The 27,372-nt window shown below is 41.0% G+C and overlaps 1 long non-coding RNA gene across 2 annotated transcripts; it reads left to right on the top strand.

Moving 5' to 3' along the window:
- The first annotated feature begins 97 nt into the window (after positions 1-97).
- Positions 98-22,633, top strand: LOC138752725 (uncharacterized). 2 transcript variants are annotated; one of them, XR_011350875.1, is made up of 3 exons: positions 98-262; positions 20,810-20,951; positions 22,511-22,633. It is a non-coding gene; the product is annotated as an uncharacterized lncRNA (long non-coding RNA). The 2 variants fall into 2 exon arrangements; XR_011350873.1 differs by lacking the exon at positions 98-262 and adding an exon at positions 10,891-11,044.
- The last annotated feature ends 4,739 nt before the right edge of the window (positions 22,634-27,372 follow it).

Below are 27,372 nucleotides of genomic sequence, written 5' to 3'. Positions count from 1 at the left end.
TATTCTGTACATTGTAGTAAGAAACCAACCTACTATCTCGCAGAGGAAACAGCCCTCAGTTATACTGACGAGAGGAAATAGAGTTCTGTATCTGTGTGCCCTAATCCCTAGCATCAGAACACCAATAAAGCCGTAGCCAGAAAATATTTGCTGCCACCATCAAAACAAAAGCAAATAAGATTTCAGCTGCTCCTTCATCAACAGCCTGGGAACTTTTAAACTTTGTTTCACACTGGATGTTACTACACTGAAGTTGAATCATGTGAGTCCTTTCTGTTGATATCTCATGCCACTGCCTGAATCTGGTTTGTACAATTTCACATGCTACACACCTAAAAGTGTTTTCTTTTTAAGTCAAGATAAAGAACAACTAGCATATGAGTAAAATTGTGATAAGAAAAGTTGAAAATTGACTTATGAGGCAAATGACATTTTCTCAAAATTTATCTTCTACTGTTGCTCTTTCACGTTATTTGTGAGTTTTAAAACATAGCACCAGGGAAAAGGGGCATTCATTGTAAATACCAAAACCAATTCACTCACTCCATATTACAGTAGATTATCGTTTATAGTAAGTAATAATGATGATTTATTTGAGTCTGCTTTTTGATCATTTTCTTTTCCATATTCTGAGTAAAATCAAGGCTCTGAGAACTGCTGAAAGAAATGTGTTTGTAAAGTGTTGGCAACAAGCAAATGCTCTGCTTGCTGATTCCGAATCCTCTAATGGCTGTTACTATTACAGGAGTGCAGAATGGTTGAAGTTTACAAGAGCTTGAAGTCAGTCCAGTGTCCCCAGATGCACTATTCTCTGACTGTCTCAAAATATTTTTCTTTATGATTTGCCAGAACCCACCCATGGAAGCACATTGGCGTCCACCAACAGTCATTTGTAAGTCATCTTCTGATCACAAACAAATTTCATGCCAATTTCAATTTTAAATTGTGGTGAGAACACACTTGGAGTATTGTGTGCTGTTCTGGTCACCCAACTATAGAAAATGATTCATTAAGCTGGAAAGGATGCAGAAAAGATTCAAAAGAATGTAGCTGTGACTGGCAGGCTTGAATTATAAAAAGAGGCTGATAGGCTGGAACTTTTCTCTCTGGGGCTTTAGAAGCTGAAGGATAAGTATGCCTTACAGAGAGATATATAAAATCATGAGGGGCTGAGATTGGATAAATAGTTATCCTTTTCCCAGGGCAGAGAAATCTAAAGCTAGAATGCATAGATGAGGTGCCACGATTAGCACAGTGGTTTAGTGCAATGCTGTTACAGCCCCAGTGATTGGGACGGGGGCTCAAATCCCATGTTGTCTGTAAAGAGTTTGTGTGTTCTCCTCTGTCTGCATGGGATTCCTCCAGGTTCTCTAGTTTCATTCCACTGTTCAAGAACATACCGGGGATTATCTATTGGGTGTAACTGGGAAGCACGGGCTCATGGGCTGAAAGGGCCTGTTACTGTGCTGAATGTTTATCTTTCTAATTTTTTTGAAATTAAAATTTAAGGTGAGAAGGGCAAGATTTAAAAGAGATCCGAGAAGCACTTTTCAAGGGCTCAAACCCAAAAAGTCGGTTATATATTTTTACCTTTGCTACATAAAGGACATTGTTTGACCAGCTGAGTTTCTCCTGTATTTTGTGTTTTTACTTCAACCACGGTGTCTACAGATTTTTATGATTTACTAGTAATATCAATGATTTTGTTTGGGTTTTGCTACAAGTACAATCACATGGTCAGAGCTAACAATAGAATATCTTTGAAGACATTTTTTTTAAATAATCTGTCTTCTAACTTTAACTTTCACCTTCATTTCAAGGACAAGGTTAGCAATTGATATTCATTGCAAGATCACAGATGCCCACACACCTTGAACATATCTCCTCCCAATCTACTTCATGTGAGGACTCTGTTCCATTCTCCTGTTTAGTCTGCCTCCATTGTATCTATTTTAGTGATGACATTTTCCACATTAGGGTTTCAGAGATCTCTTTCTTTATCCTGAACCATGACACCTCTTCACCTTAATTGACATGGTCTCAACTTCCAGTCCACTACCTTTGCTCCCAGCCAGAGCAAGGATAGTTTCCCCTGACCTCAATTTCCATGCCAAAGGTGTGAATCTACCACTTGACCAAATGCTTCCTCCCATCCCCTTTAAGCATTCCAAGAGGACCATTCCCACTGAGACTCCCAGGTTTGCCCTTCCATGCCATCAAATATTCTTATTCTTATGCCACTTTTCCATGTGAACACAGGAGATGAAACACCTTCTTTTAACCTGTACCCTTTCTTCAATTCAGGGACCAAAGCAGTCCTCCAAGGTGAATTCACCTGCATTTTTCTGATTTAGTGTGCTGCATATGGGGCTCATGCTGTTACGTGTTTGAGAATGAAACCAGATTATGTGATTGCTTTGTAGAGCACCTATAATCCGTCTGCAAGGATTACCCTGAGCTTTCACTTTAATTCACCTTTCTCTTGGCATTGATTTATCTGCCTTTGATTTTTCGAGTGAAACTGGAGGAACAGCACTGAATCTTCCTTCTGGCCAACTCTGATGTAAGGTCTGCCACATTATCTCTGTTTTTCTCTCCACTTCCTGGCCTGCTGGGAACAGCATCTTCTCTATTTTATTACTATCAGCAATTATATTTTGAATCTCACAAGCCCAGCATTGTTTGATCTTCTGTTGCATCTGTTTTCATTCAGTTCTCTCAATTTAAAAGTCCTCCTGCCAGGCTATTTGTACCATCTGTTATCTGGCACCAACACCATCATCACCCAGGGTGACCACCTCTCCTTCCCCTGCAATTTATAGCATGCTTGATTTCTAACTTTTCTAGTTGTAATAAAAGGATAGTGGCCAAAAACATTAACTATAGGCACTTCTCTGTACATTTTGAGTACATTTTAAATTTAATTTAAAAAAAATAAACATATAGTGCAGTGACAGGCCATTTCGGCCTACACATCTGTGCTGTCCAATTACACCGAATTAACCTACACCCCCGGTATGTTTTGAATGGCGGGAGGAAACTGTAGCCCCAAGGGAAAACCCACGCAGAAGCGACAGACAGCGTGGGATTTGAACCCGACTGCTATGCCAACCATGTTATTTTCACAACACTTAGACCTAGTTACAGCATATACTGTTGAATCTCGTGATACTGGTATGTTTGAAGATATGCCACACAGCAAAATATGGCAACATTATTTTTGGTGGCGGATCTTAATGAGGTAAAATTTCATTCACCCATATAGATGTGCTGAAGTGAGTGAGGAATCCATACTGATTTGCCCCGTAACTGTCGGCGAAAGATTTTCAGTGTGTCACAAAGCCTCTTTGCATTTAAGCTGCACAATTCACAGCCATTTTCACAGTTCTGCTCATTAACATCACATAATTTCATTAAAACAGTGACTTGAACCAATCTTGCTGCACCAAATGGGTTCTAGATTTTACCAAAACAACATTCTGAGTGTGACTGGAAAAACAGGAACCTGGATCATGCTTGTTTGTCTCTTTTTGTGGCTTGTTTGTCTCTTTTTGTGGCTTGTTTGTCTCTTTTTGCGTGTTGAAATCTGACCTCCACAATTAAGCTGGCGTCTGCTGCATCACTGACTCATGAGAAAGCCACCAGTCCTGTTCAGGAATTTAAAATGGTTGGTTACGATAAATACACCATCCAATTTCCCAAAAGCGCAGACTTCAATAGAAAATGGGCACCAACATTTCAAAATGTGTGCCATACATTATTTTGTGGAAGTCAGTTTCATTAAAAAAAACAAGGTGTGGAACCATTTCAAAGCAGCTGTTTGAACAAATTCTCAAACTGATATTGTAGCAGTAAGTGACAATGGTGTTTAATGTAACAATTGTATGCATCTTGGACATGTGTGCAGAAGTTCAAAATGTGCACCTTAAATTAAAGATCATGTTTAGAATTAATATTTTAATGTAACAATTCAAGTATGCCACAATTAAACATACTACATTGATTTTCTGGGCCAATATTTTCTTTGTAGCTTTCATCAAGTGAAGGGTTAGAATGATAAATCTTGGTTCCTCAATGTCCTGATAAAAAGTAAGTTTGCACAGTATATTGCCAGAGACTTCAGTCATTTCCTCAGAGCAGAGTGAGTAGTCCTCTGTGAATGAGCAGTGAGGCAGCGATGTCAAAAATGTCATCACTCATTCTTTGGCAAATGTCCCAGGATCATGCCACAATGCATTCATTTCACCTCAATTGTCACTTTGCAAACACTTTCAGACAAGATAACAGCCTGAAGAGCTGTTGGTGGATGAGTATTCAGCCCTTTCTTTCATGGGTAAGATTGGCCTGTCATGGTATCAATTGTAGCCTGTGGATTCTAATTCTGCAGGTGACAATGGCTCAGTGAAAACCAGTTGGCTGACCCTGCTTGTGTCTAGTAAATCTTTAAAGGAGAAACAGATAGTATTACTCAAAAATTTCTCCCAGCACAAAATATTTTGGCTTCAAAATTCTGGACCCGTTTGTCCACATTTCTTAAAAAAGAAAGCTGTTTTTCACATTGGATTTCTTCAGTGATCATTTCTAAGTGGCTTCGCAGCTATTGCAAAATTGAGTAGCTATTTCTCTGAATTCTTTGCCTTAGTGTAGCTGCCTGCCTTAAGAAAGCAGCCTCCATCCTCAAGGACCCCCACCAGCCAGGCCATGCCCTTTTCACTGTGCTCCCATTGGGAAAAAGGAACAGGAGTCGCAAGACAAGCACTCAGCGGCACAAGGACAGCCTCTTATCCTCTGCCATCCGATTCCTGAATGAACAATGAACCACTGACACTACCTTCCTTTGACACTGACTTTTCTTGGACTATTTTTATTTATTTTGTTAGGTGTTCTATATAAATGTTTGCACTGTGATGCCGTCGCTAAACAACAAATTTCATGACATGTTCATGACAATAGATTCTGATTCTGCAGTCAGTTCCACAGCTACTCAAACATGTTTCTCTCATTACTGTCAGAAATTGGAGTCTTGGGGGAAAAACCCTACTTTGTGGTTGATAACTCATAACCATGCCTTGAGCATGGTTCAGAAATGAGGTAGTAACTGAAGGATCTACATTGTCACTTCAAAATGTTGCACACAGCATCCGCCAGTACCACTTTCTAATGCCCAGTATTATGTGAAATGATCCCCTGGGGTCCCTTCACTAAAATGCACACTGTGATCTCGCTGGAGTCCTTAGCAGTCTTCACTGTAAATTAGGACCTCTTCATGGCATGGGAGTCAATAAGACTGGATACTCGAGTGATGGGTCCTTGGATGAGTAGGAGAGCATTATGTCCCATTGCCAGTGTTTTCCGTTATCTCCAGAGTAGTCTTTTTCTGAGTTGTACTGCGGCTATTATGTGAAGAACTCAGTAACCACAAATTCACTCCCCATTGAACAGCGTGACAACAAAGCAGCAGCTGCAAGTTCTTCATGCAGTTCCCAAAGGGACCCCATGTAGATTCTGTTTTAGCACATAAATAGTTGTGCATTAATCTGAAGAACAGATTTCCCTAGTTCATGAATATTTTCTGGCGATTTAGATTGGTGTTTGGGTATATGGAATAGATGCTCAGTGTAGCCATAAAAGGGTGAAATCCTATTTCGAGCTATGAATACTGGGTATCTAGATCCCACATTCATAAGGCCCTTTCACGCTTGCAAATCATCCTACGAATTAACCGCCAATCAGCCCTTAAAGTGACTAGTGTGAAAGCAAAATCAGCTCAATGCCGGCGTCAGATAGCATTACCTCATACCAGGGATTGACGGCCTTCAACCCCTAGTGCAATCCCCGGCATCTGGAGATGCCGGTATTGCAATCAGGCAAGTGTGAAATGGATGATTGCATTGTGGGATTGAAATGACCCATGTTTTTGTGTGAATGCAGGAAAGTGAAGGAAGAAAAGATTAAAATGAAGGTATAAACCTTGCCATGGGAAAGTCGCAGCGGGGGGGGCGGGGGGGTTGGGAGAGAGAGAGGAAATAGATAGCAATAACGGAAAATTTTTAAACAGTGTGGGAAAATTGGTAGCACTATAGCGCACAATTTATAAAGGCCGCAGGGGTAAAAAGCAATGGCAGACCTGACTTCCCAGAATGCTATGCAGCAGAAAAACCCCTCGATAAATGTTCCACGCATGCAGCCGGGCATACGGCCCTTTCTCTGCCGCATGGAATTCTGGGAGGGCAGGTCCACCATTGCTTTTTCCCCACGGTATTTATAAATTGTACTCAATAGTGCTACCAACATTCTCACGCTGTTTAAATTTTACACGATAGCGCTATCAATTTTCCCACCCTATATAAACTGTGCACTATAGCGCTGCCAACTTTTCCACCCTATATAAATTGAGTGCTCTAGCGCTGCCAACTTTTCTACCCTGTTTAAAAATTGTCCGCTATTGCTATTTATTGCTAGCACTTTCCAATGGTCCCTTATAAAGTTTTATATAGGTTGGCACAACAACAACAACAGGGGCTGAAGGGCTCATACTGTGCTGTACATAAAGCTTAATAATGTTATAATTATGCATGATTAATTTTGTTCAAATATAAGATCATAATACATTGATCAGGATTTAGGGCAGGTCCACCATCACTCAATGTGTCATGATGTCACCAGTAGAAGGTAGAACCGTCCTAACCCCTGGGGATGGCTCCTTGCAAGTGTGAAAATGTTCATTGTCCAATTAGAAGTGGTCAAGTGTGAAAAGCCAAACACCCATTCCTATCTGGGAGACTGAATGTCCAATTTAGTGGGATGCAAGTGTAAAAGGGGTTGTACACTTGAACAGGAACTAATTTGAAATTCACCACGTTTCCATGTCAGGTTTTTTTTGTTACAATAGTTTTGCAACAGTTTGATTTCTGATTGTGACTCAAGCACCACCTTTCCCCTGAGAACATTGATGGAACAGTATTATAGAAATGCCTTTTCCAGACCAGCCTCACTCTCCATCATCATCTGCACAAGGTCATCCTCAGGCTGTACACATCAGACCTTTATTAATCCAACAGCAACCTTGCAGAATGACCCCTTTGTGGTTCAAAAAAATTATTCACTCATGTTTTCCTCTGACTTTTGGCTCGATGGTTCAAATACTGATCATCAACCACCAGCTGTTGCGTAGTTTTAGCCCCGACTCATCATTTTCCTTTGTTTTCTCATTCCTTAAGAGGATGTGGGCAAATGCCTTTTCTGGATTTCCTGGCACCCGTGTGGGTGAACTCTACACTGTAGTGTCTCCACTCTATCCACATTCCAGTTAGCTGTGCAACCCTGGGAAAGAATAACTCAATGTGAATGCAGTGAACTGGAATTCACTGTCTGCGTATTGTTCTGATGGCTGGCTCCTCCCTTGGCTCCACTCTCGCCTACCCCAGTATAAACCCTGATTTTCCCGTCTTACCTCAGATTCACCTGAGGACTTTTGTGTCTACTGGCCATTGATTGTAAGCTATTAAAAGCGTGTTTGTACTCCTCACCTGTCTCTGAGTGTGATCAGTCGCGTTACAATTTTAATAGCTTAATTTTGAAGCAGGATAGAAGTCCTTTTGAAGCCAGACATGCTCTAGGTTGACCCTCTATACCCAGAGGCCCCAAAGGAATTCACCTACTGGCTGGAGTGCTTCCAGTACTACCTGATGGCCACGTAAGATATCTTCAACTCCGATAATCTCCGGAGATCGGCACTTCTCTCAAGTTGGCCCCAAGGGAATTCGCTGTCATCAGAGACTGTGCTACTTATGAGTCTGCAATAGAAGGCTTGAAGGCCACTACATGAGGCCTCAGAATGACGTGCTGCTGAGGCTTCGGCTCTCGCAATGTCAGCAGTGTCCCGGTGAGTTGCTGGATGATTATGTCCTTGAACTGTGGGCCCTAACCAGAAAGTGCCACTACGAAGCGGCCACGGCCCAGGTGAGAGAGCAAATCTGGGACATCCTCATGGCAGGGGTGAGGTTGAGGTACATGAGGCACTGAGTCCTAGAGTTGGGGAAGAAAGCCGGCCAGAACTTTGGAGCTGGTGAAAGCGCTCGAACAGGCCCAACTAGGAGCTGACTACCTCAAGGGTGAAAGCAGCATCTTTTTAGAGGACTAGGTCATTGGGGCACCAGCAGCCCCTGCAGGGCTAGCGCCGACTGTTTCGGCCACGTGTGACCAGGGATGCTACTTCTGTGGACAGGCACAGCACTCCCGTGCCCGATGCCCTGCGAAGGATGCTGTGTGCTCAGGATGCTGTAAGTAAGGGCACTGGGTGAAGGTCTGCAGGGCTAAAGGGAACCCAAAGAGGGTGACTGCATATGTGACCCCCGAATTGGCGTTCTACCCGTGCCCGAGTCAAAGTCTGCAGTCTGTAGTGGACTCCGCATTTGTACCTTGAACTGGCTTCACTGCTACTTCAGGCATAATTAAAGAGTGCCTTTCATTTAATTTTAGATACTATAAAAAACCTCTGCCTCTATTTTGGGCGATTTTGACAATACCATATCAACTGTAAAATAGGACCCAATGCTCCTTCTTGGATTCACAAGAAACAAAAAAAATCAAACTCTTCTGGAAAATATCACATCAATCTCCCAATGAAACTTCTTATTTATCACATAAAATACACGTGAGTTTATCAGTGTGTGCCCACTGCTGATTAAATGTAGAGCACTCAGCGATTTTTGTTTGTTAATTTTCTTTCATGCAATCAATAAATAAATTACAAACTTTTTTTAAAAAATGTTGACATTTTTGAATAAAGAAAAATGTACTAGTTGAAGAATGAAAGTTCATGAAATACATTCAAACAGACAAATTAGGAGCAGGAATAGCAACCTCTCAAGTCTGATTATGTGCAGAATGGGATTGATGGGATGTGGGTTCATGGGAAAACCACCACCCACAGCTTCCCTTTCCATTGTGTGCCATCCTGATGGAAATACTTTGTCCAGTCCTTCAATGTCACTGGGTTTAAATCTAGGAACTGTGTCTCAAAATGCATCTGGACCATTTCCAGCAGAAAAATTGTAGGGATTCACTTTGGCAGCTCATCACTGTTTTTTCAAGGACAATTAGGATGAGGCAATAGACAATGACCTTATCTGACTCAATTCACGATAACCCAAAGCTCTCCGTGCTAGGGATGTGATAGAAAGCTGAAAGCTTTCCATAGTCAGTGCAGCAACATGAACTGCCAAAGTGATTCAACCCTTCTGATTGCCATCCTAGAAGACAATCATTCCATTCACCAATGTGCAGAAGTAAAACATGAAAGTCTGCAGACATTGTGGTTTTCTATTCGTCAGTGTGGCAGAGAGATCGTGGTATCTTCTAGGTGCAAATGTCCTGAACAACACCTTCTGGACCCCCTCCCAATCACAGATCTGAAAACCTATTGTTTGTCTTTTATCATTTCTGATCTTAGTCCTGGAACTCTTGACCAAATGGCATTGAAGAAATACCGCTGATAATTAAAGAAAATGTCTGAACATTATCACAAGAGTAGTTAGGAACAGAAAAATAAATGGTATTCTTGCCAGGAATGCATACATCTTATCCTGGAAGTTTTTTTTAAAGACCTTTGAATGTGGTGAACCAGGGTAATTGGTTTTTTATCAACTCTTATATTCAGGGATATTTTACACATTTATAGCATCATCAACCCAAATTAGATAATGGACCTTTTAATAAGGAACTCAAGGAATCCGATGGTTCAAAGTTCAGATTATTGTCAAAGTACATACATGACACACATACAACCCTGAGGTTCTTTTTTCTTGTGGGCCAGGCAGAATTTACCAGTAACTGTCCATTGTACGCAACAAAAAGATATGTATTTAAAAGAGAGAAATATAAACAAACTGACTGGGGATTATGGAAAAAAGTCAATAATAAATAATGTGCACAGTAAGTGTTTTTAAATGAGGGTCTGATTGAGTTTGTCATTTAGGAGTCTGATGGTGGAAACCAGCAACTGTTCCTGAACCTGTTGGTGCGAATTTTGTGGGACCTATACCTCTTTCCTGATGGCAGCAGTGAGAACAGAGCATGTCTTGGGTGGTGTGGATCCTTAATGATTGGTGCTGTTCTCTGACAGCAGCATTTCATGTAGATTTTCTCAATGGTGGAGAGAGAGAGATTTGCCTGTGATGTACTGGGCTGTGTCCACTACCTCTCCACTCCCATTCTAGGCCATAATACAGCCGATCAGCACACTTTCCCCAACACATCTGCAAACTTTTGCCAAGGTTTTCAATGTCATATCAAACCTCTGCAAGCCCTAAGGAAGTAAAGATGCTGACATGCTTCTTCATGATGACATTATACTGGGTCCAAGAAAGGTCCTCCAAGATAATAATTTCTAACAATTTCAATTTGCTCACCCTCTCCATCTCAGATCCCCCAATGATCAATGGATCATATCGCTCTCATTTTCTCTTCATAAAGCCCACAATCAGCTCCTTTTGGTGATATTGAATGCAAGATTGCTGTTAGTACACCATTTAGCCATGATTTCAATCATCCTCCTGTATGTTGATTCATTTCCCCTTTTTATATATGCCGCTACCATTATCAGCAGATTTGTAGATGGTGTTGTAAAGCGAATAGGGCAGGGGGCTAAGTATGCAGTCCTTTGGTACTCCTGTTCTCATGGAGATTGTGGAGGAGATGTCCTTGCCAATCCTCAGTGATTGGGTCTGGAGGTGAGGAAATCCAAGATCCATTTACATAATGGGGAATTGAGGCCCAGGTCTTGGAGTTTGCTGATTAGTTTTGAGAGGATGATTGTATTGAATGTCAAACTGTAGTTGATAAAGAGCATCCTGATTTATGCTTTTTTACTGTCCAGGTGTTCCAGGGGTTTGTGTTGAGTCAGTGAGATGGCATCTGGTGGACTGCTGTTGCTGCAGTCAGGAAATTGGAACAGATCCATTTCACCATTCAGACAGGAGCTGATAATCGCAAAACATGTCTTTGCTGTGGATATGAATGCCCCTGCTCTGTAATTTTTCAGGTAGGTTACCACACTCTTCTTGGGCACCAATACAATTGAGGCCTATAGGATTAGTTGAGGGAAATTGTTGGGACCAACTGACCCCTATCGTTGAATTCCAGTTAATTAAATTGCATTTCCATAGAATATTACAGCAGAGAAACAGGCTCCTTCGGCCCTTCTAGTCTGTGCCGAGCCATTTTATTTCTCCTAGTCCCACTGACCTGCACCCAGTCCATAGCCCTCCATACCTCTCCCATCCATGTACCTGTCCAAATTTTTCTTAAATGTTAAAATTGAGCTTGCATTCACCATTTCCCCTGGCAGCTTGTTCCACACTCCCACCACTCTGTGTGACGAAGTTCCCCCTAATATTTTCCCCTTTCACTCTTAACCCATGTCCTCTGGTTTGTAACTCACCTACCCTCAGTGGAAAAAGCCTATCTACATTTACTCTGTCTATCACCCTCATAATTTTAAATACCTCTATCAAATCTCCTCTCATTCTTCTATGCTACAGGGAATAAAGTCCTAAACTCCTCGAAAAACTTCATCAGATTGGTTAAATATGACCTACCATGCACAAAGCCATGTTGACTATTTCTAATCAGTCGCTTGCAATCCAAATAATTGTACAGATAGACCCTTGCGTAGGATGTCCTGACATACAATAATTCAAAGTTACGATGGTTCTATTTTTGCATTTTTTCGGTGAAACTCTCACAGCGTTTTGGCCAATCTCATGGCATTTTGGCAAATCTCATAGCATTTTGCCCAATTTTAATTTGAAATCATTTCAAATTATGCTGTGAGTCCAGAACAAAATCCCATTGTAAGTAGGGGTCTACCTGTGTATCCAATTGCTTCGAACACCTTCCAATAATTTACCTACTAATGGCATAAGACTCACCTATTGTTTGTCTTTTATCATTTCTGAGCTTAGTCCTGAAATTCCCTACCCAATAATATTGTTGAATTACTTTTGGTGATTATTTAAAAAGGGTTCAAGGAGGAAGCCTGGCAATTATCGGCCTGTAAGTTTGACGTCTGTGGTAGGTAAATTAATGGAGAAAGTTCTTAGAGATAGTACTTATAAATATCTGGATAGACAGGGTCTGATCAGGAGCACTCAACACGGATTTGTGGGCGGAAGGTCCTGTTTGACCAATCTGATTGAATTTTTTGAAGAGGTGACTAGGAATGTGGATGAGGGTAGTGCAGTGGATGTTGTCTATATGGACGTCAGTAAGGCCTTCAATAAGGTACCACATGGAAGGTTAGTTAGGAAGGTGCAGTCTTTAGGTATAAATTTTGAGATAGTCAAATGGATTGAACATTGGCTGAAAGGGAGAGGCCAGAAGGTGGTAGTGGAAAATTGTCTGTCAGGTTGGAGGGCGGTGAGTAGTGGTGTGCCTCAGGGATCTGTATTGAGCCCATTGTTGTTCGTTATATACATTAATGATCTAGATGATGGGGTGGTGAATTGGATTAGTAAATATGCAGACGATACTAAGATGGGTGGAATAGTGGATAATGAAGAAGGTTTTCAAGGATTGCAGAGGGATTTGGGCTGCTTAGAAAAGTGGGCTGAAAAATGGCAGATGGAATTTAATGCTGATAAGTGTGAGGTGCTTCATTTTGGTAAGAAGAATCAGAACAGGACATATGTAGTCAATGGGAGAGCATTGATGAATACAGAAGAGCAGAAGGATTTAGGAGTAATGGTACATCGCTCCCTGAAGGTAGAAACTCATGTGAATAGGGTGGTGAAGAAGGCTTTTAGTATGCTGGCCTTTATCAATCATTGCATGGAATATAGGAGTTGGGAAGTGATATTGAGATTGTATAAGGCGTTGGTGCAGCCTAATTTAGAGTTCTGTGTGCAGTTCTGGTCACCTAATTATAGGAAGGATATAAACAGAGTGGAGAGAGTGTAGAGAAGATTTACCAGAATGTTACCTGGGTTTAAGCATCTAGAGTACAGGGAGAGATTGGGCAGATTAGGTCTTTATTCTTTGGAGCGTAGAAGGTTGAGAGGGGATTTGATAGAGGTATTTAAGATTATGAAAGTGATAGACAGAGTGGATGTGGATAGACTATTTCCGTTAAGAGTAGGAGAGATTGAAACAAGAGGACATGAGTTAAGAGTTAAGGGGCAGAGGTTTAGAGGTAACATGAGGGGAACTTTTTTACTCAGAGAGTGGTAGCGGTGTGGAACGAGCTTCCGGGAGAAATAGTGGCGGCAGAGTCAATTTTATTATTTAAGAAAAAGCTGGACAGGTATATGGATGAGAAGAAGGTGGAGGGTTATGGTCATTGTGCAGGTAGGTGGGACTAGAGAGGAATGTTTGGTTTGGTGCGGACTAGAAGGGCCTAATGGCCTGTTTCCATGCTGTAATTGTTATGTTATTAAAGAAAATGGCTGAACATCACCACAAGGGTCATTAGAATTAGAAAATAAATGCTAGTCGTGCCAAGAATGCATACATACTAAAAAAAAATAAAAATGATAAACACCAAAGAATGTTGTTAAGTTTATTGAGATCTGTGGAGTGTAAATTTACAAGGTTAATTCCAAGGATAAGAAGGAGTCCTTTGAAGAAATTTGATTTATATTTCTTTCATTGCAGCATATCAGATTCTGAGAGAACTTGACAGGTAGATGCTGTTAGGTACTGCAGACTATTTTCTCTGGCTGCAGATTTTGGAGATAAATCTCAGGATAAGGGGATAGTAAAATCACAGAAATACTGGAGGAATTCAATAGGTCTCGCACCATCCATAGGTGGTAAAGATGTATAAAGTTTCAGGCCTGAGACCTTCTTCAAGGTGTGAGCGAAAAGCAGACAGGTGCCTGAATAAAAAGGCTGGGGGAGAAGGAAGGAAAGGGCAGAGGGAGGAGCACAGGCCAAAAGGCAATGCAGTAAAATCCCTAGTATCTGGCACCTACAGGGATCGCAGATGCCTGATATGTGAATTTTCCTGTTGACTAAAACACCATCTTAAAATGCCTAATACACCTTCGTTAAGAATGAACAGTTTCAAAGACAAAAGACTGTCCAAAATATAAAGTAATTTGAAAAGAAAAATTAGTATTTAGTCTTTAATTAGGTAAAAAGGCTTGATGAAGGACTCATGTATGTATTTTAACCTTTGCTACATAAAGGACACTTTTTGACCAGCTGAGTTTCTCCAGCATTTTGTGCTTTTACTTTAATTATGTAAAGTTCACTTTATTCAGATAATTCCTATAACTTACAAAATTTAAATGTCAAATTGAACCCCGGTCGCTGGTGCTGTAACAGCATTGCATTCATTGCTACACCAACCATGCCCCCATCATAATTAATTCCTGTTTCCCCCAAGCCTTGCTAATATGCTTATTATTAATAAAAACTCTTACTGGGCAAGGATAGAGAACTGCTTTGCAAGAGTCGGCCGGCTCTTCATCTGAGGTATTGCCATTTTATTCAAACACAACATTACTTAAACTTTATTCAAACAGCTGCTGTGGGCAGGGCATGATGGGGTCACTCCATTGGCTGAATGTTTTCTCCCATCTTTACCAAAGGGTTGTGTGTTGCTTTGGAGAATATTTACTTTTTCAATTTTAAACTTTTATTTTTATTTATTCTTATTTTTTAAATATATTTATTTATTTCCTCGCTATTTGCTGGTTGGTGGGGTTACCAGGGATTTTATTATACAGGTAATTTGATGGGAGAACGGGAGGAAAGGTGAGAATTGATTGGGGGAGGGGGTGGCTATGTGATTGCAGAGTTGGAGGAGACAGAGGGAAAGAGAAAGAGAGGCTGAGGAAAGAAGAAATAGGTATAGGGGAATGGGAGTGATGTGGGGATTAATGGAATTGAGAGGTCAATGTTAATGCCATCTGGTTGAAAGGTGCCCAGACAGAATATGAGGTGTTGATTCCCCATTTTGTGGGTGGTCTCCGTCTGGCACCACAAGACCATGGACAGACATGTCAGTAAGGGAATGAGGTGGGGAATTGAAATGGGTGGCCACTGGAAGATCTCCACTATTGTAGTGGATAGAGTGAAGGTGCTGAATGAAGTGATCTCCAGGTTTGCATCCAATCGCTCCAATGTAGAAGAGACCAGATGCAATAGATTCACGAATTAAGCGTGACTTCACTTGGAAGAACTAATGGGGCTTCATATAACAGTGAGGGAGGAGGTGTGAGCACAAGTATGTCTCCTGTGGTCACACTGTTGTGTATGCACTCACACAATTAAGACTCCAAGATGTGATGCTTTCTCATCCTTTCCTTCTATTAGACTAACATAGCTACTGACATACATATATGGGGTTATACCCAACACCCTTTCCCCCCCCCCCCCATGCGATAAATGCTGACTGGGCCCCTTCAAACTAATAAGATTACATTAGGCCCAGGACCACGTGAGAATTAGAATACATCTCATGAATAATTATAATTATAAAAGGGAAAATATTTAATAATAATCAGGGCACATAGTCCTTAAAGCATTCAGGTGATCTTCTTTCTCTTTTCGACTACCTTGGCATGGTTTGTATTGCCTGTCTTTACTTGGGACCCATAGATAGTCGGGTCTGTGGTCATTTTGGCGGCAATTGCCCACCATTGCTGACCTTCAGTGGCGATTGCCCATCTTTGCTGCCCTCCTCACTGTATGTCTCAGTTATTGGACTCCTCGGCTCCGTGACCACCTCTGCGGCCCCCCCCTTACTTGCCCTGAGGGGTGGGATGGTTGGGAAATCTGGCAGATCTGGTTCCACCTCTTAGAGTTCATGAGGAAATTCATGGACCTTGGTGTCAGTCAATGCTCATAATTGGTCAATGTGTCGCTTCTACAATCTGACCCCACTAGAACAGAGTATGAGCAGGGGTTCAATTTTTGTAAGATTACTTCTACCACCCATGGGTCTTTACATTGTCTATAATCTTGTACCGGAACTCTCTCGCCCACTTCCAATGTGAGGTTTGTGGTGATGCTATTTTTTTCTGGATGAACTGTGGACAGCCTGGTCTGCAGGTTGTGGCCAAACATTAGTTCTGCTAGGGTGCATTTTGTGATAGAATGTGACATTTCTGTACCCCAATAGGAAATCTGTGATTTTGTGTGTCCAGGAGGCATTTAGAAGTTTCATGGTTTCATTGCTTTTTTGAATGTTTGTACAAAATGTTCTGCCTCAACATTAGTACTTGGGTGAGAGGGTGTGGACAAAATATGTCTGATATTGTTGTCGCGCATAAATTTTAAAAAATGTTCTGATGTAAAATGAGGCCCATTGTCCGTAACTAATTCATGAAGCAATCCGTAAGTGGGAAAGATAGTTCGCAGTCAGTCAATGGTGGGATCTGATTTGTTGTTTTTCATCTGTGAAACTACTTGCCATTTGATGTGTGCATCCACAGCTATTAGGAAAGTCTCACCCATGAATGGTCCAGCGAAGTCTACATGAATCTGATGCCATTGTTTGGATGGCCATTTCCATGGGTTAACTTTGGCTTGCGACATTTTTGGTTGCATTGACTAACATACTTTGCATTCTCTTACTGTTGTTTCAATTGTATGGGCGCCCCATCCTTTGACTGATAGTTCACGTTGGTGTATGTGGTAAAGTTTTAGGTCTTCTGAAATGACTTCAGATTTGGGCCATCCATTAAGGGTGAAGTATAGGATCTTGCATAATGTTGCCTCCTTTTGGGTTTCCCGTTTGATCATCTTGGCTGTAATAGACAGTTGTTAAAGTTGTTCTTGGTTGATGACTGCTGCCTCTCCTGTCCATTTAATAAGTTCTTCTCGTTGTTCTGTCTCGGGTAGTGGTATGCGTGATAACGCATCTGCATGGCTGTTGAGTGTTCCTGGTTTATGTTTTATATCATAGTTATACGCCACTAGTAGCACGGTCCATCTTTGAATTCTGTCTGCAGCTAATACTGGTATATCTTTGTGTGGCCCCAAGAGGCTTGCTGTCTGTGATCAGGGTAAATTTTCTTCTGTAAAGATATTGGTGGAATTTTTTTTACACCATACATTATTGCCAATCCTTAATTGGGTTCGCTTGTGGTTAATGTTTGTGAAGCATATACTACTGTTTGCTCACCTTTTTCTGTGATTTTGGATAGTACCGTTCCTAGTCCCACTGGTGAAGCATCCACGGCTAGTGTAACTGCTTTATTTGGGTCATAGTGGATCAGTACCTTATTTGTTGACATTAGTATTTCCTTTAGTTGATCGACTGTGTTTTTGTTTTCTGTGTTCCAAAACCATATTTGATCTTTGAGTAATTGGTTCAGTGGGCTGCATAGTGTAGACATATTAGGGATATGTTTTCGGTAGTGATTAGCAAGTCCTAGGAAGGACTGTAATTCTGATTTGTTGTTTGGGTATGGGGCCTTGTGAACAGCTTCTGTTCCTGCTGGATTCATTTGCACTCCCTCGTTGTCGATTATAAACCCAAGATATGTTACTGAGGGGCACATGAAGACACATTTGTCCTTTCGTAATCGTTGTAGTCTGGTTAAAACCTTTGCAAGGTTTTGTAAGTGTTCACTGTCGTTTCGGCCCTGATGATATCATCTAGGTAACACCCAACTGAGAGTCCCTGTAGTAATTAGTCCATTGTTGCTTGAAAAATCTCAGGTGTTGCTGAAACTCCGTAAGGCCCGTGTGTAGGTGAATAGTCCCAGATGGGGATTGATTGTCATATATTCCCTTGATTTTTTTTGGTCCAATTCTATCTGTTGATATGCTTGTAACAAATCTAGTTTTGTAAATTTTTGTCCTCCATTTAATGCTTGGAACAATTCTTCTGCCTTGGCCATTGGGTGTTCGGGCATTTTGAGTGATGGATTGATGGTGACTTTGTAATCGTTGCAAATGTGAGTCTCACCATTTACTTTTCGTATGGGTACAATGGGTGCTGCCCAATCACTGTATTGTGTTGGTTCTAATATGCCTTCATGTTTTAGTCTGTTTAATTCAGCCTCAATTTTTCCTTTCATAGCAAATGGGACTCTTCTGGCTTTGAAAAATTTTGATTCTGCATTATCTTCTAATTGGCTTGAACACCTTTGATTTTCCCCACTTCTTGTTGGACAACCACTGCGTGGTTATTGAGGATTTGGTCAAGTTCTGGCTGGGAGGTATCCATGTGGTTTACATTCACCTAGAGTATTGAACCGATTTCCAGCCAGTATCTTCTGAAAAGTGCTGGACCCTGGGTATCTACGATGTAGAGAGAGAGTGTTTTTGGTTGCTGTTGTTTGTATTGTATTTGGATCGTACATTTTCCAAACACTTTGATTCTGTCTCCTGATCTTAGAGTTATTTCAGTTGTTTTTACCAGGAGATGTGGTAGCAAGTGTTCCTTTACATGTAACGGCATTAGAGACATTGCTGCCCCTGTGCCTAACTCCATCTTCAGGGTGTGTCCATTTATTTTTAGCTTATAAAGATTGTGTTTCCTCCATTTATTCCTCAGATGTGTAACATCTCAGGAGCTGAAATTTCAGAAACTTGAAGGTCAGCCGTTGGGCTGTTATCATCATCATTGCTAGGTTGCCACTCTCTCTCTGTAATTGTTTTGACTTTAGCTGCCTGCTTATTTGTAGGCCACCTGCGCTTTAGAAGCAGACATTTATCTTTGGTATATCCTTCTGTTTTGCAATGGTTGCATTTAGAATATTTGAAGAAACAGTTTTCTGGTTGGTCGTTGTATTTCCCACAATGGAACCATTGTTGGCTAGAAGACCTCCTGACCAGTACGTCTGGTTGACCCACATCCAAGTTTTTATCTGTCATTTCAGAGCTGTAGGCAGCCCTGTATGCAATACGTAACATAACCTCTTCATCCATTGCTAATCATTTTTGCCTTGCTTGGCAATTTTCCAGCCCCATCACTAATCTGTCTTGCAGTGCCTGATTTAGAAACTGCTCAAAATGACAGAGCTCCATCAGTTTGCGCAACGCTGCCAGGTATTCACTTACTGTTTCTCCTGGTCTTTGTCTCCTTTCATAGCACCGTTGCCTTTCTACCATAACTGGTGGTTTGGGGCTTAAATGTTTCTGGGGGCAGCAAAGTCTTAGGGAGATCGAATGTTTTGCTGCCCATTATACTGAGGAAGAGGGCATGCTTGCGGTTTACTGGACCTTCCACAATATTATGGTCCATGCAGTAGTGGTTAAACCATTCTACATAGTTATCCCAACTCTCTTCTACTTCAATGAATTCCCTAAAATTTCCCTTCGCCATCTTGGCACATTTTCGCCTTGATCTTTTGGCGGGAATTTATTGGGCTTGTTAGGTAGTCAATTTCTACTTTTCTTCTGATGTTTTCCTTCTCATAGTTGGTACATAGAGCATGTGTAGGATTTGTTTTGTTCCTCATCGTCACTGTCGTGTATGCACTCTCGCAACTAAGACTCAGCAATGTGGTGCTTTCTCATCCTTTACCTCTATTAGTCTAACCTGGCTACTGACACACAGGGTTATATATATGGAAGGGTGATATCATGATGTGGGTGTCATGATGTCCAGCAGAGGATGGGCTTATACCCAACAACAGCAAGGGGGCCAATGGTGGGGAGGGAAGAGTGGATGTGGGAGTCACGGAAAAGGGGCTAATCTTTTGAGATGAAGGATTAATTATTTATTTGCACAGTATGTTCCTTTATTTTAGATATGCTAACCATGCCACCACTTAGTCTTTGCAATTCTCCTCATCATGACGACATTCATGACTGCGCCTGGTACAATGTCAGGGGATTGGCCAAATGGTGATCAATCAAGAGGACATAGGACTTCAGAAACTTCTGAATGTGATGAAATAGACTTAAAAGCCGAAAGGCCTGTTCAAACTAGGCCTGATGTCCACATGTTCCACAAAAGGCCTGCAGAGATTCAAGAAGGCATCACAAGGACAATTTGACATGGTCAGTAAATAGGGGCCATGAGAGCAAAACCCACAAATTAGAAATAAATAATGAATATACATTCTGGACATTCCCCGTGCACTCTAACCCGTTGTTAGCAGACACCAACAAGATTTTATAGCACAACACCGCTTATCTGAAGTGGTCCGGACCCAACCGATGTTATATAAATGTTTATTTCGGAGAACGGGTCATTATTTTAAAACAGCCCTGTAGCCACAGCAGATCACTTGTAACCACGTTTATGCAGCAAGAAGAAGAAGGCAGGGCTTTTAAAGCATTAAAATAAAGTTTAATTCTCATCCAAATAAAATCCCGCTGGCTACCACCGATCACCCACACTTCCTCATCTAAGCCCTGCTCATGCCAGGAGCCCAAGATCCACTACTGCTGGCGCCGGGGGCCCGAGGGTCCTGCTTCTGTCTGGGGGGGGCCAAGGTCCTCTGCGCTGCTGCCGCCAGGAGACCGAGGGTCCTGCTCCTGTCCAGGGGCCCGCTGCGCTGGTGCCGCCTGGAGACCGTCGTCCCCGGTCAGTTCCACTCCGAAAAAAATTCGGATAAATGAGGATATTGGAGCTTTACTGTAAATATTTTGCTATTAATTCTGGAAAATCTAAGGTATACTGCTTGGTTCTAGGAAAGTCTTTGTCTCCAATGGTTCACCCAAGATTTGTAGGCCATTAATCAAAGAAGTTAGAATTTATTGGAATGCACAGACGATCAGAATGGAGGAGGTGTCACTGTGTTGGATGTTCATGGTGTTATGAATTGCATTGTGTTAGTGGGTTCTTGAATATTGATGCTGTGAAGCATATTGGACTAATTGCAACCATTCATTGTTTCAGTTCCTTCAAGATGGATCATCAGTCAGAAATATTTATTTTGTGACAGATGTCTTGAGATCTAAATCCAGCAACTCGCAGCTAACACCCACAGAGCATCCATTCCTTGCAGTTGAATCTCACCATCACGCATGAGACTCAGAAGGTAAGTAAAGGAAAAACACCACTCATTCAAGGAGACTGTAAGGTAGGACTAGTGGAATAGCCACTGACCTTAATTATCCTGGGGTGATTATGAAACGCCTTCACAGAAGCAGGGTTATCTGCCCTTGCTTCCACAATCCAAACATTACCTATCCCTCACTTTCTTGGTGGGAATCTGGCCCTTGTTGCCAAGCAGATCATCCCCTCTGCTCTGAATAATGCATAAACTGTATTCTAAAGTTTGTATTTCTTCGATCTGCTTTGAAAATAAATGCAGCAAATCAGGAAAACTTTTAAATACATGAGAGCTCAGCCCAGGGCTATCACTCTTCTCTTTGATTTCAAAAAGGCACAAAAGTACATTCAGAATTAATCATAGCTGTAAATTCAAGTAGATTTCAAAGGGATTAGAGTGAATCATACATCTTCAACAAAGCAAAACCACAATAATGACTATAATTCTTCCTAACGACAGTATAACAATTAGAAAGGTCTTTAATAATTACTGATAGAATATAGTATAACCAGAGACAATTGAGACCAATGTTAATTACTTGCTTCAGTGGGTAGATTTTGTGTCTACTTAATCCAGCAGTTGAGTCATCATCCTTTGAAATCAGAACTTGTGCATTTGAGATTTTGCAGTCAGTGTATTCTTCTCAGACAGTTATTATTGAAGATAATTTTATGTAGATTTTACTGTAAAGGTATCATACCTATATGATTAATACAACTAGGTTCCCTTCAGTTGAAGTAGGAAGAATTTTTTTAGTGATGAAACAACCATTTTATTTTTATCCCAAAAGAGCAGATCGACAAACAAAGAAGTTATGCCACTAATCAAGCTCAGGTTCAAGTCCCTTTGAAAAGCAATATTTGTTATGAAGAATGCATTTTATAGCTGAGAAGTAGAAAAATTACAACAAAAGTTGTTGGATTGAAGTGTAAACCCAAACTGTTCAAAATATCCTCCAGGAACAGGAATCTGCTGTCCGCTCCCACACAATCACTTCCATACAATCACTTCCACATCATGAAGTTATACCTCTGCCCCTCTTGAGTTGTTTCATGAAACCTGTGAAGCTCTGACAGTTTCATAGTTAAAGTGTTACATTCCCCACTTCCACCCTTCTATTCATAATTTTGCAACTGCTTTCTCCTCTCAGAGGGTGTTTCTGAAAAAATGTTGCATTTGTTTTTAAATCATTCAACACTGGGAATCTAAGAACAATTTTATTGCAGAAGAATTTTATTTGGAAAACAGTATTATTGATGCTGTTTATTTCCATAGTTTAAAATAATTTTTGGAAATGTCAGTTCTCCAGACTTTGTGTTTCCATTTGGTAAAAATCATATTTCAAATACTATTTATTCATCCTTATTGTTGAGAGTAATGTAGTTTCTGGAACAAGTTATCCAAATGCAGGCAGAACATCTGTCCAATTAGTCTGAATCATCTGCACCATGTTTATTTGTATTGGAATACACTGCAGTCTGATATTCACTAATTTAGTCCTTTCAACATTTCTGTCCTCCAATGACTTTATTCCTTTGCTCCAGATAAAACAGATGATTTACCAGCTCCGGAACCAGAACCATGGAACTGTGTTGTTCTGGAAAGATTAAACACCATCAGCAAGAGCCAAGGCTAGAGATTAGATGAGAATTAAAATGTAGCACTCATTAACAACACTGAAAGAATAAAAGACACTGAAAGAATCTGCTGTTGGTAGAAGTTATATAATTATTTAAAACGGCACGTGGTTCATCCCAGACACAAATTAACCTGATTGTTTGTTCCAGTTGAAGTCCTCTAGTTCTCAGCCTTGGCCCATTGGTGACATCTGGCTCTATTCCTAATTTGTTCTGCCACATCAAGGAAGAACAGATGGAGTGCTGGTGTATTGTAGGTGCCAGCATTTGGAAAAGACAGTAAACCAAGGTCAACCAAGACAGTACAGTCAGAACCTGATGATTCACTACAAAGGCCAAATGACATTTGTAGCAAAACCAAACTAAGAACCTGATGAAAGTAAATTTAAAATATCTCTGATGATCAAACATTTGAGAATTATGTCAGAGTTTATTTTTTTCTAAAATTTAAACGATTGTAAAAATAGAAAATGCTAGACCAACTTCGTATCAGATTTCCAGGATCTGCAGTTTTATTTCTTTTCATTTAAGTGTGAGATGTGACTTAATAATGGAAAGAAACACGCCCACAGTAAATTTCTGTTCTTGGTTCTGCACACCCCTCGAGCCCTTCAGCTCAGGGTACTTATGCTCCAACCTTGAGGTCGCTACGCAGTAGGAGGTCAAATGTACTGGCAATCTGCAGGCAGGGGTCCGAAACCAGCTGACCACACATTGCAGCTATTCTCCATGGACCTGCCTGCCGAAGAGCAACAAGTTCCTCTTCGATTTCTAATCATTTTCACAGTTTTTCAGTCTGTTGGCACTTGACCACGTCATTTGGATGTCTGGGAATGCTTATGGGATTAATTATTATTCCAAAGTGCTCACATTGACTTTCTGTGTGGACGAGATTACTAGGAATAATCTGAGACCGTTGATACTCATTTCAACTCAAATCAAGTTACATTTATTGTCATCTTATTGAACAAGTACAATTCAAGGAAACAGCGCTCTCTTGTCCTCAGTGCAAAAAGATGCGGACACACAACCAGACATAACACACATACTGACAAACAATAAATGTACATATTGGAGGAGGAAATAAACAGGCAGATTATTATTTGGATGGGGAGAAAATTCAAAATTTGGAAGTGCAAAGGGTCTTGGGGGTCTTTGTGCAGGATAACCTCAAGGTTAATCACCAGGTTGGATCAGCAGTAAAGAAAGCGAATGCTATGTTGGCATTCGCTTCAAGGGGAATAGTGTATAAGAGTAAAGAGGTGTTGATGAGGCTCAATGGGGTACTGGTGAGACTTCATTTGGAGTACTGTGTGCAGTTTTGGGCCCCTTATCTTAAAAGGGATGTAATAATGTTGTAGAGAGTCAGAGAAGATTTACCTGGATGATTCCTGGAATGCATGGGCTAACATATGAGGCTCTTGGACTGTATTCATTGGAGTATAGAAGAATGAGAAGGGATCTCATAGAAACATTTTAAATGTTGAAAGGATTGGACAGAGTAGATGTGAATAAGATGTTTCCCTTGGTGGGTGAATCTAGGACAAGAGGGCACAGTCTTAGAATTAGAAGGTACCCATTTAAAACAGAGATGAGAAATTTCTTTAGCGAGAGGGTTGTGGATTTATGTAATTCCTTGCCACATACAGCTGTGGAGGCCGGATCATTGGGGGAGTTTAAGAGGGAGATTGATAGGTAGCTAATTAGTCAAGGTATCAAGGAATATGAGGAAAAGGCTGGAACTCAGAACTAGATGTGAGAACGGTTTTGCTTAGGCTGGATTTGTGGAGCAGACTCAATGGGCCAAATAGCCTACTTCTGTTTCTTTTTCTTGTGATCTTGTGAGGACAAATATTATATCTATAAAAATAACTAACTAAATAAATATTGTTTTGTTCGAATGAGTCTCGGATGGTTAGTGTGAGCAGTTCCTTTGGTCATTCAGCATTCTCACTGCCCAAGGGAAGAAGCTGTTCCTCAGCCTGGTGGTGCTGGCTCTGATACTCCTGTATCTCTTCCCTGATGGGAGCAGCTGAAAGATGCTGTCTGCAAGTTGGAATGGATCCTCAATGATTTTGTGCGTACTCTTTAGACAATGATCCCAGTAGATAATGTCAATGGTAGAAGCGGGGATGGGAGGGAGACTCCAGTAATACTCTCTGCTACTCTTATGGTCCTGTGGATTGTACCACACTGTGTTGCAGCTGGCCAGAATGCTCTTGATAGAGCTCCTATAGAAGGTTGACATAATGGTGGCTGGTAGCTTTGCCCTTTCAATCTTCTCAGGAAGTGCAGTCACTGTTGCGCCTTCCTGACAAGTGTGGATATGTTGAGTGTCCATTATAAGTCACTAGTTAAGTGAATTCCAAGGGACTTGGTGCTCTCCACTCTCTACTACAAAGTTATTGGAGGGTGGTCTTTCCTGGTCCTCCTGAATTCCACGATCATCTCCTTCATCTTGTCCACATTGAGACTCAAGTTATTACTCTCACACCATTTTACAAGATTTTCCACCTCTTCTCTGTAGTGCACTTCACATCCGCCAATTGCTACCAGAAGAAAGTGGGTCTCCTCTCTGTGCCATCTCCAGGCTATCCCTGGGTCACAACCACTCACATTAGGAAATATGCCCTTACAGAGAATAAGAATCCCTCTTTCAGAATTTATGTATAAAATAAATAAATACAAATACTTTTATTCAATTTGCATTTCTGGATGCTTGCACAGATGACACAGTTTCACAGATATTGCCCATTTTCTAGGATTGCAACTGTGTGTGTGGATTCATGTGTACGAATGTGTGGATGAGTTTTGTGTGTGAGAGAAAGCGAGAATGTGTGTGTGTGTGTGTGTGTGTGTGTGTGTGTGTGTGTGTGTGTGTGTGTGTGTGTGTGTGTGTGTGTGTGTGTGTGTGTGTGTGTGTGTGTGTGTGTGTGTGTGCGCGTATGTGTGTGGAGAGTGGGGGATCACTTGTATTCAGAAAAGATAAATAACTGAATTCTGTTATTTTATTCATCATTAATAATTTTAAAAGCAGAAATAAATAAAAGCACTAAAAAATCTCAGAAATTAAAAACAAACAAGCAGATGTATTTGTAATGCTTTTCTATTTATTATTTTTAAAAATACAAAAAATCTAACATATTAAATTTAAAAAAATATTTTTACATCAAAGGAACATGTCAGGATTGTTCCTTTTTCTGAACCCAATCATTCTTGTGGTGTAGGAATTGATAAATATGTTTTTCTTTCTGGATTGGACATTTATCTCAGAGATAATTATCAGTTAATCCCTCACTATTCACTGATTGATTAATCTGCTCAAAAGTGAAAAGCCATAGGCACCACTCATGAAATGTCCTTCATGATAGAACCATTCCTATCTAAACAAGTTACGTTGAATCGTGACCAGACCAGTCAGTTACTTTTCAGTTATTTCTGACTGAGTGAATTTGAATTTGTCAATCCTCTGTTTTCAGCTATTCAACCCAATACCTTGTTTATGCCCAAAAATTCCAGAGAGGTCTGATAAGAGTCTCTCCCCCTAAGACACCACTGCCTTGATTTTGACTTTGCTAACTTCAGAGGCCAAGGAAACAAAGAAGGAAATTGGTGAGATGTCTCTCCCAGGATTTTGAAGAGCTCATAGAGAGCAGCCTAACAAGACACACAGGAGACTGCAGAAACTGGAGGTGAAGCTAAACACAATCTGCTGGAGGAACTCACTGGGGCAAGCAACGTCAGTGGAGGAAAAAGAACAGTTCAACTTTTGGGCCAAAACATCAACCATTCTTTTTCTTTCACTGATGCTGCTCAATCCATTGAGTTTCTCCAGCAGATTGTGTTTAGCCTAACAAAAATATCGTGTAATGACTGATGGGTGGAAATCAGAATGGCTTTGTTCATGGGAGATCACGTTTCATGAATCTGACAGTTTTTTTTAGAGAGATGGCCAAGAGGATTGATGAGCAAAAGGTGATAGACTTATACATTTCAACTTTAACATGGCCTTTGACCAGGTCCTATATGGCAGATTAGTCGGAAACATTAAATCACATAGAATCCAAGGTGAACTGCCAATTGGATTCAAAACTGCTTAGTGGATGGAGACAGATGGAGTAGTCTTGTCAAGTCAAGTTTATTGCACAAGTGAAGCCCATTGAAACAGCGTTCTCCCATCCTCAATGCAAAACACACAGACACACAATGAGAAATAACACACATAACAATACATAATGCACATGAATAACATGTATTCATATATACAAATAAATACATAAATATTGTTTAGGAAATATGAGAGTCACGGATGGTTAGTGTGAGCAGTTCCATTGGTTGTTCAGCATTCTCACTGCCCAAGGGAAGAAGCTGCTCCTCAGCCTGTTGGTGCTGGCTCTGATCCTCCTGTACCTCTTCCCTGATGGGAGCAGCTGAAAGATGCTGTGCGCAGGGTGGAAGGGGTCCCCAATAATTATACATGCCCTCTTCAGACAATGATCCCAGTAGATTACATTGATAGGGGAGAAGACTGCTCCAGTGATCCTCTCTGCCACTTTTATGGTCCTGTGGATTGACCTCAGATCCATTTCTCTGCAGCAACTGTACCACACAGTGATGCAGCCGGCCAGAATACTCTGGATAGAGCTTCTGAAGAAGGTTGACATGATGGTGGCCGGTAGCCTTGCCTTCTTCAGACTTCTCAGGAAGTGAAGTCGCTGTTGCGCCTTCCTGACAAGTGAGAAGATGCTGTGTGTCCAGGATAGGTCACT

The sequence above is a fragment of the Narcine bancroftii genome, chromosome 2 (genome assembly GCF_036971445.1).
Source record: "Narcine bancroftii isolate sNarBan1 chromosome 2, sNarBan1.hap1, whole genome shotgun sequence".
NCBI classification, from domain to species: domain Eukaryota; kingdom Metazoa; phylum Chordata; class Chondrichthyes; order Torpediniformes; family Narcinidae; genus Narcine; species Narcine bancroftii.
The sequence above is the reverse complement of the archived record's forward strand: the minus strand, read 5'-3'. Positions and strand labels throughout refer to the sequence as shown.